Source organism: Meleagris gallopavo, chromosome 2, assembly GCF_000146605.3.
Source record: "Meleagris gallopavo isolate NT-WF06-2002-E0010 breed Aviagen turkey brand Nicholas breeding stock chromosome 2, Turkey_5.1, whole genome shotgun sequence".
NCBI lineage: Eukaryota > Metazoa > Chordata > Aves > Galliformes > Phasianidae > Meleagris > Meleagris gallopavo.
Genome location: NC_015012.2, coordinates 2585934 through 2596881, shown reverse-complemented (window position 1 = coordinate 2596881; position 10948 = coordinate 2585934). Strand labels below are relative to the sequence as shown.

General features: G+C 44.3%; 1 long non-coding RNA gene across 1 annotated transcript; it reads left to right on the top strand.

Annotated features, from left to right (window-relative positions):
• Nucleotides 1-869: 869 nt before the first annotated feature.
• On the top strand, nucleotides 870-8585 carry LOC116216268. The gene is made up of 4 exons (XR_004158717.1): nucleotides 870-1669; nucleotides 2918-3016; nucleotides 4766-4974; nucleotides 7276-8585. It is a non-coding gene; the product is annotated as an uncharacterized LOC116216268 (long non-coding RNA).
• Nucleotides 8586-10948: the final 2363 nt, after the last annotated feature.

Below are 10948 nucleotides of genomic sequence, written 5' to 3'. Positions count from 1 at the left end.
CCTGGCCATGTTGGTCGTCCAGCAAATATCTGGATAATTGAAGTCCCCCATAAGCACCAGTGCCTGGGAATGTGACGCTACATCCCGTTGCTTTTGGAAGGCCTCGTCAGCCTCCTCATCCTGATCAGGGGGCCTGTAGTACACCCCCACAACAGTGTCACCCTTACCAGCCTGCCCCTTGATTCTCACCCATAAGCTCTCCACTGCTATATCACTCTCCCCCAAGTGAAGTTCAATACATTCTAGCTGCTCTCTCACATAAAGAGCAACTCCACCACCCTGCCCACCCAGCCGATCTTTCCTAAAAAGCACACAGCCCTCCATGACAACATTCCAGTCATGCGAGCTGTCCCACCACGTCTCCGTGATCGCAATGAGATCATGACCTCGTGACCGCACGCAGAACTCCAGCTCTTCCTATTTATTCCCCATGCTACGCGCATTAGTATATAGGCACTTAAGAGAAGCAGCATCCCTCCACCCCTCTCCAAGCCTTTGAACTCCACTGTCTCCACCATCAAGTTCTGTTTGGAGCCTCGAACTGCCCCCTCAGTCCCAGCGGTCATCATTTTGTCCCCTTCCCCCTTCATACCTAGTTTAAACACCTGTCAATAAGTCCCGCCAGTTCCTTGGCTAGAACCCTCTTTCCCCATGGAGACAGGCTGCTTCCATTTGCAGCCATCAAGCCAGGTGCCGAGTAAATTGCCCCATGATCAAAAAAACAAAACTCCTGCGTTTGCACCAACTCCTAAGCCATTTGTTCAAGAGATGGGTTTTTAGGCTCATCCCAGTATCGTTTCCTGCCACTGAAGGTACAGATGTAATAACCACCTGCACACCTGTTCCTTCAACTACCCTGAAGTCATCTTTGATAGCCTTCAGGCTTTTCTCACCAAGTTCTTCACTGCCAGCCTGTACTATCAATAGTGGATAATTTGCATCACTTGCACTGGAAGGTGAGGCAACCTCCTCATCTACAGCAACAGGCACCGATGGAAACCCACCTCCCATTGCTCTGCGGCTGGTCTCTGTCTCTCAAACGAAATCCTTCAAAACTACACAGAAAAAAGTGAGCAAACTGCTTCCTCATAGTGATTTACAAATTGTCACCTCAGAGAGGAGACCAGATATTCCCTGATGTTTTGACATCCTTCCTAAGCCTTCTCCTTCTGTGTGCTAGTATATGGGAGAAGGGATGTAAAGTAAGAAAGAAACATCGCAATGCATGGAAGGACAGAGTTACCAGCAGCTACTTTTTGTGTAACACTGGGATCAGTCACTCACCCATGTCCTCCCCCCATACAAAAATAACTTGGTCACTAATGGCTTGTTGTGATTTCCTCCTTAGGGTGAGATTTTAGAAAATACTTGAGGATAATTTTAATGAAAACACAAGCAGACCAAATCTGAGCAATTCGTATTTTTTCTCTTTTATTTAGAGTTTGAATCTATATTATGAACTGAAAACTTTGATTTTAAACTTGCTTGTATTTGTGGAGAGAAAAAGCTGAATATGGATCTGTTTTTCCGAGGGGTGCCCCCACCAGAACAACTCCCATCTGTGCAACTGTGTGTGAAGTCCTCAAACCCTGGAGTGTTCTGGTTTGCAGTGCGACAAGGGGCAGATCTGGTCTGCACCGAACACTGGTCATCAAGGACACAGTTTTAGGTATGAGGACTGGAATCAGAGGCTGCTACATTTTTAATGTTCTCTATAATGTTCTGTAAGATGTTTTATAAGAAAGAAGACAGACTCTATAGAAGGGTACGTTGTGATAGGACAAGGGGAAATGGGTTCAAACTGAAACAGGGGAGATTTAGATTGGATACAAGGGAGGTATTTTTTACAGTAGGGGTGGTGAGGCACTGGCACAGGTTGCCCAGAGAAGTGATGGATGATCCATCTCTGGAGACATTGGCTCTGGGGAGACCTTATCACTATAACAACCTGAAAGGAGATTGTGGTGAAGTAGAAGTCGACCTCTTCTCCTGTGTAACTAGAGACAAGACAAGAGGGAATGGCCTCAAGTTGAACCAGGGGAGGTTCAGTTTGGATATTAGGAATAATTTCTTCTTAGAAAGAGAAGTCAGGCACTGGAATAGGCTGCTCAGGGAGGTGATTGAGTCACCATCCCTGGTGTTCTAGAAATGTTTAGATGTTGTACTTAGGAACACAGTTTAGTAGGAGATATTGGTGATAGGTAAATGATTGGACTAGATGATCTTTGAGGTCTTTTCCAACCTTGGTGATTCTATTCTAGTCTTTAATTCTATTCAAAGTCAGGCTGGACAAAGCTCTGAGCACCCTGATCTGGCTGTAGGTGTCTCTATTCATTGCAGGGGAGTTGGATTAGATGACCTGTAAGGATCCGTTCCAAGTCAAACTATTCTGTGATTCTATGATTCTAAAAGAGTGCAAGGGTTTTTATGTGATGCTCGTGATCTTTTTGGCTGCACAGCCACACCACCAGGGGGTCCACCCTGCTGGGCTGAGGCACTCCTTGCACGGGATCTTGCCCAGGTGAGCTCATCTCTCCAGATCAGAGCCTTCTTCCTTTGAAACAATGTCCAGTGCCATGGCAGGAAACTCTGTAAATCTGGAGTGGGAAAGTAGAGAGGGTGGCAGCTCAGCCCCTCCAAATAAGACATCAGCCAAATTTCTTTTAACTGTTCTAGTCATATGCAATGACCCAGCAGAGAACAAAATTGAGTCTTGCAGTCAGTCCTGTCTGTGTCACTGTGTACAAAGCAAGCAGAAACATTTAACTGCCTCTTTTGTACATGCCTTATCTGAAAGCTGGTATATCAGCATACACTAATTGGTCTGTGCTGTTGCAGTAACTATGGTTTTAATTGCAGAGGCTGAAATGTGAACATATATTCTGTCCCCTCCCTTTTTTTTCACCTTTGCTTCTAGATTGGATTTATGCTATGCTTTGAAAGATTTCCTTGGTTATTCCTCAACTTTTCTTCGTCTATATGCACTCCTTCTGATAACAAAAATGTTTCTCAGCAGGTAAGTATTTCAGTGATGGAATAAATGTGATGCCTTGCAGAATGACTGTGTTTGTGTGGGTACACGTGCATATATGAATGTATACATTCTGCAATTTATATAAAAATTGAACCCCTGCCTGCAGCTGGGTGTAATATGGGAAGCTTGTAATGCATGCTGGCGGTATGTGCAGTCAGTGGAGCAAGCAGGGGGCAAAGAGCTGGCACTGCAATGTAGTGAAAGAGTATGGAAGAATATATGGACATGCAGCTAACAAGAAGGGAAGGGAAGTGGCTGGAGGGTAAAGAGATATAATGGGTCCCAAATGTGGCAAGCACATATGCTGCCATACAGCAAATGCAAAGTGCCACCACTAGTGACAAGTGTATTGCACCTAAGGAAAACAGCTGTGCCAAGCGCCCAAATCCACATTCAGCCTACTGACCCTATGTCTCCCTTGTCTGATGTGGATTAAATTGGTCAGGCTGAGAGCCTCTCTACATCTGTGTTCCACAGAAGTAATGGCTCAGTAAATCTCTGAAATACTTCTTGCGTGGCCATCTATTTTGCATTTGCAATCTTGGATTTGTGAGATTGTTTTATTTTGTCACATATTATTTATTCTGCTGCGCTAAATATCTCACCAATGCTTTGATTATCAGTGGAGATCATTGCGTGGTTTTGTGCAGCTTGGTGTTACTTACAAAGCCTCCCATATAACCTGATAATTGTTTATATTTTTTTCTATTTTGAAGAAAAATCCTATGACACCTGAGATGGATCTCCTGTTCTAAGGCATAAAGATAATAAAGTCCCCTATGAAGAGCAGCCCTCTAACTGGTCCTATCTGCTCTGTATATATTTGAATATATAAAATATTAATAAATGATTCCAAATGTTTAATCATATCCATTTGACTCTGTGAGACTCAGCGTCTGTAGGCTTCCCGTATTAACTGCCTATGATAGCTCCATACTGCTGATTTGTTGTTGATCTTGAGTTTGTAAAGCAAAATAAAATGGAGTATTGCAGCTTGATTTGAATTAATCAGGTCTGATTAGACAGGAACAGATCAGGCTGTTCTGGAAATCCCTCACTCTAATACATTTTCATGTGCTAGTAAAAAAACAAAAAACAAAACAAAAAAAAGAACAAAAACAAACAAACAGAATCTTCATGACTTAAGTTAGAGTCCTATCTATTTAATAACATTTTTTCAGAGTGATAAATCTTATTGGAAGGGGGGGGGGGGAAAGGGCAGGGGAGGGCAGTGGGAGAGATTATTATGATGCTCATCTTGCATGAAAGAAATAGCATTTTGTTTTACAAAAATATGGATATTTTAGAATGGAGTCACCTGGTGGCAGATCTCATAAATGTACATAAAGAGATCCTTCCTAATATCACTACTTAGAGTTGTGGGTTTTTTTTCTCACAACAGAGTCAGTGTAGAGGCTTGGATAGATAGAGTCACGAAAGCAAAAAGTGTATTTAGTTTAACACATCTATGTATGGCATAGAATGGTTATGCAAGGTAAATAATTCTTCAGTTAATAACGAGAGCTATGCAAAGCAAAGGAGGAAGGATCCTCCCATCAGAAGGAAAAAGCTTTATGGTGTCTACACGTCACCATGTGCATTATGGGGTTTGAGAGGACTGTGATGCCATAGGCAAATCCAATTGTCATTTTCAGCCAGAGCCATTGAGTATTCTGCTGATGGCTCCTCAATAGTGGAAAGTCTCCCATGGAAACATTGCCTTCTGAACAGGTTTGTCTGGGACAGCCTCCATCCTGCAAAGTGCTGTCAGGAAGCAAAGGAGGCAGGAAAGCGGCAGGACTCAGCAAGGACCTGCCTGTCAAACTGAAGAAGAAGGACATGTGCAGGCAACGGAAACAATGATGCATCACCTGGGAAGAATACAGGGATGCTGTCTGGATGTGCACAGGAAAGCAAAGGCTCAGATGGAACTGCGCTTGGTAAGGGACATGAAAAATAGCAGGAAGAGATTCTACAAAAAGTACCCCCTTGTGAATGAGAAGGGGAAACTGGCTACAACATGGAGAAGGTTGAAGTACCAAAATATTCTTTGCTTCAGTCTTCTCTGGCAGTGAGGTTTCTTCTGTCTCTCACAACCCTGAACCTTGCATCCCCAAACATCTGGATGGGGGCTGGGAGAGCAAAATCTCTCTATTGTAAGAGAAAAGCAAGGCTGAGACTGCCTCATGGGATTGAATGTGTGTAAGTCCATGGGGCCCAATGACCTGCATCCCAGGATCTTGAAGGAACTGGCTGATGTGCCTGCTAAGCCACTCTCCATTATATTTGAAAAGTCATGACTGGAAAAAGGGAAGCATCATGCCCATTTGTAAGAAAGGAGGACCTGGGGAACTACAGGCTAGTGAGCTTCACCTCTGTACCTGAGAAGATCAGGGAGTGGATTCTCCTAGAAGATATGTTAAGGCACATGAGAGATGAGCAGGTGATCTGAGACGGTCAGCATTGTTTCACCACGGGCAGATTTTGCCTGATCAATCTGGTGAACTTCTATGATGGAATGATGACATCAGTGGAAGGGAAGGGCAACTGATGTCATTTGCATAGACTTCTGCAAGGTCTTTGACATGATCCCCTGCCACTTTTTTATCTTTAAATTGAAGAGAAATGGGTTTGAAGGGTAGATGAAAAATTTAACATGAGCCAGCAGTGTGTGCTTGCAGCTGGAAGTCAACAGTATCCTGGGCTGCATCACAGGAGGGATAGCCAGTCAGGAGAAACACAAGATTGTCTCCCTCTACTCTCCCTGCATCAAGTCCCATCTGGAGTACTGCATCCAGAAGAGAGCTACAGCACCTCTCTTATGAAGACAGGCTGAAGGAGCTGATCTCGTTCAGCCTGGAGAAGAGAAGGTTCAAGAAAGACCTGATAGTGTCCTTCCAATACTTGAAGGGAGCTTATAAGCAGAAGGGAAATCAGCTTTTACATGGGTAGATAGTGATAGTTCAAAGGGGAATGGTTTTAAAGTAAAAAGGCGGAGATTTAGATTAGATGTTGGGGGAATTTTTAACTGAGGGTGATTAGTTGCTGACACAGGCTGCCCAGAGAGGTTGTGTATGCCCCATCTCTGGAGGTGTCCAAGGACAGGTTTTATGAGGCCCTTGGGCAACCTGATCCACTGACTTATTTAGTGGTTGGCAACACTGCCCAAGGTAGGGGGTTGGAATTAAACTTTTTGTTCTCTTCCAACCCAAGCCATTCTATGATTCTATCAAATAGCAGGACCCAGTTGAATGCAGCCCTGTGCTGCACAGCACTGCCAGGTTCTGAGCCATCAGTGTGCAGCTGGAGGGATTCCAGTCACACCCCACTCCTCCTTTCTCACCCGTTTCTTTCCCCAGTCTCCAAGTTGCAGCAAGGAGAACGGGCCATGGGCAGAAACAATCCAACCTGTAGAGCCCTTGGCTTGGCCTTTTTCAGGCAGCTTTTACCTTTCCTTTAAATTCCTGACTGTGGTGTGCCAGAACAACTGCCAAATGTTAAAGACATTACAGAGCAAACAGTCAGCAGGCTGCACCAGCTTGCAAATACAGAGGAAAATGAGCAGTAAAGTTGGGAGAAAGGAGAAGAGGTGATTATCCAGTGGTGATTATTTGGGAGGGCAATAGTGGGAGGTGCTGTAAGTGATGGGGATGCATGGTGAGACACAAGCCACCAAAGGCACAGCCATTACAATCAATTTAAAGTACAAAAATAGGAGGCTGAAGTGACAATAATGTATTTTAACTGAAATCACAGATTTTGTTCTGCAAGGCATGGTTAAAGAGACCAGGCCAAATTACATTGTCTGAACAGAGCAAAAGTTTTCCTCTTTTATGTAAAAAAATTGCCCTTTTTTGCAAAGATAAAAATGGAGCAGAATGTTTTTTAAATAATTCTGAAATCCCATTAATACTTTTTTTTTTTTCTATTTTTAATGTTCTTTTTCCTTTAATTGGGCACACTATAAATGGAATTTAATACATTACTGATGTCTTTAATCTGATTTTAATAGAGCTAGGGCCGACGCATGGAATCTGCATCTGTCCTATTGAAAGAAAAATACAGTTCTATAGACAATAAATAGCGTGTCCAACCAAACATTGACCTATGCATTAGTTTTATTTATTGAGCTAACCAGCTTATACATGGGCACTGGGAGGATGTTTTTAGGCACTTTTCCAAAGCTGAAGTCCATATGATGGGATTGTTACTGTTTTGTTTTGTTTTGTTTTTTTTTGCAGCAGGAACGTGAACTTGGTAGAAGAGCCTGGCATGGAAAACCACTGAGTTCTGACACATTCCATTTGCTCCTAGCTCTTTGATTTCTACTCACAGAATCTGACATATGTTGGGCATTGACCTTGCTCTTTTAAATAAGCTTATTTTAGAAGACCTTTGCAAAATGCTGTCTGTTTGGCCTCGATGTAAGCTGTGAGAGAAATGTAGTACAAACACAGAAGTTGTATGTTTTGAATGCCAGAGATGTTACACCAAAGAGCAGTTGGTGTGATCTATACTGCTGAATGCTTTCTGTGCTGATAGCAAGGCTGTGTCCTTAAAGAAAATAAAGTTGTACTTCCTGCATTGGACAATCTTCCCTTGCTTTCTATGAGTCTTGTTTTGTTTGGTTTTGTTTGTTTTTTGAGCAGGACCTTCAGGATCAGGCCTCTTTCTCCAGCTTCAAATGTTCTGACTGGGCTCTCAGACACTCAGTGGAGTGCAAGCAAATATCTCTAATAGTAAGTAAGGATCTGGACTCAGAAACCCTGGAGAAAATCAAGGACTTGTCAGACCTCGGGGTACAGAATTTGCCCCCATAGATGGCTCCAAATGCTGCAGGCACTCAGAAGTGGGAGAGACTTGTCCAAAGCTTGGCCCCTTCCTTATGGAACTGTGCACCAAGAGCGTTTCAGGAAGAGCCGTACCCTTCATGGTGGAGATTTGCTTTTCTTAGGGGAGCAACTTGTAGGAAAGTTCACAGGGAAAGTGCTGGGATCCTACAAATGCCAGTATGAATTGATATGCAATAAAGCAAATTGCCAGGTCCCAACATTGCAAATCACAGCAAGGGAATGAAAATGCTTCTGTTAGATGGGTAGGTAAAATGCCGTTCATTAAGGCATGTACCTGCTGAACTCCTACCAACTCCAGGAGTAGGAAAAGCAGAAAGAACCTGGAAGTGCATTTGGGTCTCTTTGATGTTCTTTTGCCAAGAGACAAACTCCTACACTCTTTACTTGGGCTGTAAGGTTTGGAGCCTGGAAATTCAATCAGCTGGAGAGCATGTCCTGAGAACAGCCTGCTGAGATCAGCCATATCTGAGTAAGTGGCAATAAAACTCCACACATAGGAAAACAGATATCAAATTGCCAAAATAAATGTAAATTTGAGTTCACGGTCATGTGTGCCTTTTTAGACCCAAACATGCCTTCACATCCAGCAAGGAGAGGTGTCGGAGCTCTGCCAGAATGTGAATTCTCATTGTCTGTGGCCCACAGACGGCTCTGCATCCTGGCTTCCTCTCAAAGTGCCTGTCTCCATTGGCTTCACAAACACATAGGAAAGGCATTGAGTCTTGGCTTTGTTGGCACTGGGTTCCAAGGCTGAGAGCGTCTGATGTGGAATATTTCCTTGGCAGATGGAGCCAGGAGTAGATTTTTTTACCTCTCTCTGCACACTTGTTTGCTGGTTCTGTGGCAGTGCTGGGAAGCCTCCCTGTTACTACAAATAACTAATTTTCAGTGTGAATACAGTGTGAATTTCCCGGTCTGACCCATCAAGATTTTGGGAACTGTGTGAGCGCCATGCCGCCGTTGCCAGCCCCGATGGAGCTGTGCCATCTGTCAGCAGGAAGGATGCAAAGCTGCTCTCACCTCCTGCCATGGGGCTTGCCCCAAATCCCCTCTACCCAACATTCACAAGCTTGTTTTCTCAGGGAAATGGCTTTTATTTGTTGTGAACTCTTCATAGGGAAAAGCTTCTTACAAAAACTAAATAATGTAACATATTCTGGGTTCTGGGCAGATAAAAATTGAAAGGGCTGTGGTGGTTGTGGCAGAGGAATGATAGTGATGAGCACCACATGGAGTCCCTGAAGATGGTGTCAGGGAATTTGATCCCCCATAAAATGATGAAAGACTCTGATGTAATGGTGTTTTGTGAAACAATTTGAGCATTCTTTCCCATTAACAACTGACTTCCATTGTGCTAGGATTTTGTTCCTTTTTAATATGTATTTTGAGCACACTGTGAACAAAAATTTCCATTGTGATAGTGCTGCGGGAAGATTTAAAGGTTGTGGTGGACTAAGAATTGAAATGCAAATCACACTCACACACCACCTCCTGCTGAGGCCCAAATTTTTATAGATCAGGTTCCGCAGCCCTGATGAGGAATCAGCGATCTGCCTTTCTGGGATTCACAAATTAGTTGCAGTCTGGGGTAGCGTTTCCTACAATATAATTGTAACTTAGCAGATGAAAGTTTGTCGCCAAAGGCAGTCCCCTGATCTGCCATTATTTCTCCAGCCGCAGTGCCACTACGGATCCCCTCACAGACAATGCAAACACCTCGCAGCTCCCCGCGCCACGACACGCTCTTGCTTAATACTGTATACACTGATCCTCTCCGCCTTGCTTTTCTTCTCCCCCAGTTTGTAGGTGGTAAAACATCAACTGCCATGAACTTCTTGTTGGGGAAAAGAAAAAGAAAAGAAAAGAAAAAAAAGGTGGCAGGGGGAAAGGGAAAAGCTGTGTTTTGGGGGCTGCTAGAGCTGCCAGATCACAGGCTTGCAATGGGGTGGCTGAAATGGCTACAAGGATAACAGGACACACATGCACTTGTGGATAATTCTGTTTGCTAATTGCTCGTGAAACTTCAGGTAAGAAACATCCAATTCAATTTGTTATCATAGGTAAAGGCCTGGGCTTATGCTTTTCAGGGTGTTTTTTGTTGTTTTGTTTATTGCTGCCATTACAAATACATGGCTTTTCATGATTGGAAGGCTCCTTCCCATTGGGCTGGGGCAGCACCTGGCAGAGTGCTGGCAGGTGCCCCCAGATTCCCAGATCCAGGGCAGACCCCCCCTGCTCCCCACATTCCTTCCCTTCCTTCCTGCACAGTGTCGGGAAGGCTGTGGTGGGGCAGATGCTTTCCATTCTGTAACTTTAACCAGTTATACTGCTTGCTACTAATTATCTACTAGCTAATACTAATAGCTAGCACCGCTGCAGCATTTAAGAGCTACATATACATTAATGAGAATTAGCATTTGTTGACAGCCATGGTGGGAGTTGCCTGTCTTAAGCATTTCAGGGGTCCCTGTTGCTGTAATGTTTGATTGCTTCCTTTGGTAATTATAATTGACACTGAGCAAGTTTTTCATAGGTCTCATTTGACTGCACAGAGCTTAAGATATGTGGAGCTCTGTCTGTGTGGGGAGAGGAGAGGCCAACAACAACGTGCTGCTTGGGAGCACCCTCTTTGCCCCATGTGGAGCAAAGGCACTGGGCACAGGGAAGGACCATGGGGTCTCGCTGGGCTGGGGCTCCATTCCCCATCCGCATGCATCCTGCTGGGCTGGGGCTCCGTTCTCCAACATGCAGGGTCCTGCTAGAGAAGCAGCTGCTGTGATCCCCACCCCGAGGAAGATGAGATACAGAAGCATAAAAGGGGCTTTTTTACAGCCAGGGGGCCAGCAGGGGAAGCAGTGGTCACAAGCAGAGGTTGGAAGCTGGCTTATTAAGTAAATCTCAGGCTGTGACTGGTTTTAATTTATTTCTTGTTTTATGTGCAAGGGACAGGGCCTCGCAGGCCTGGCTAGTATCAAAGCCTGGGGTTTGTAGGTTTTTAATCAAGGTCCACTTTGGGGGGCTCTACTTTCGGTAGTTGGGGATGTGTGGGGATTTTTTCATG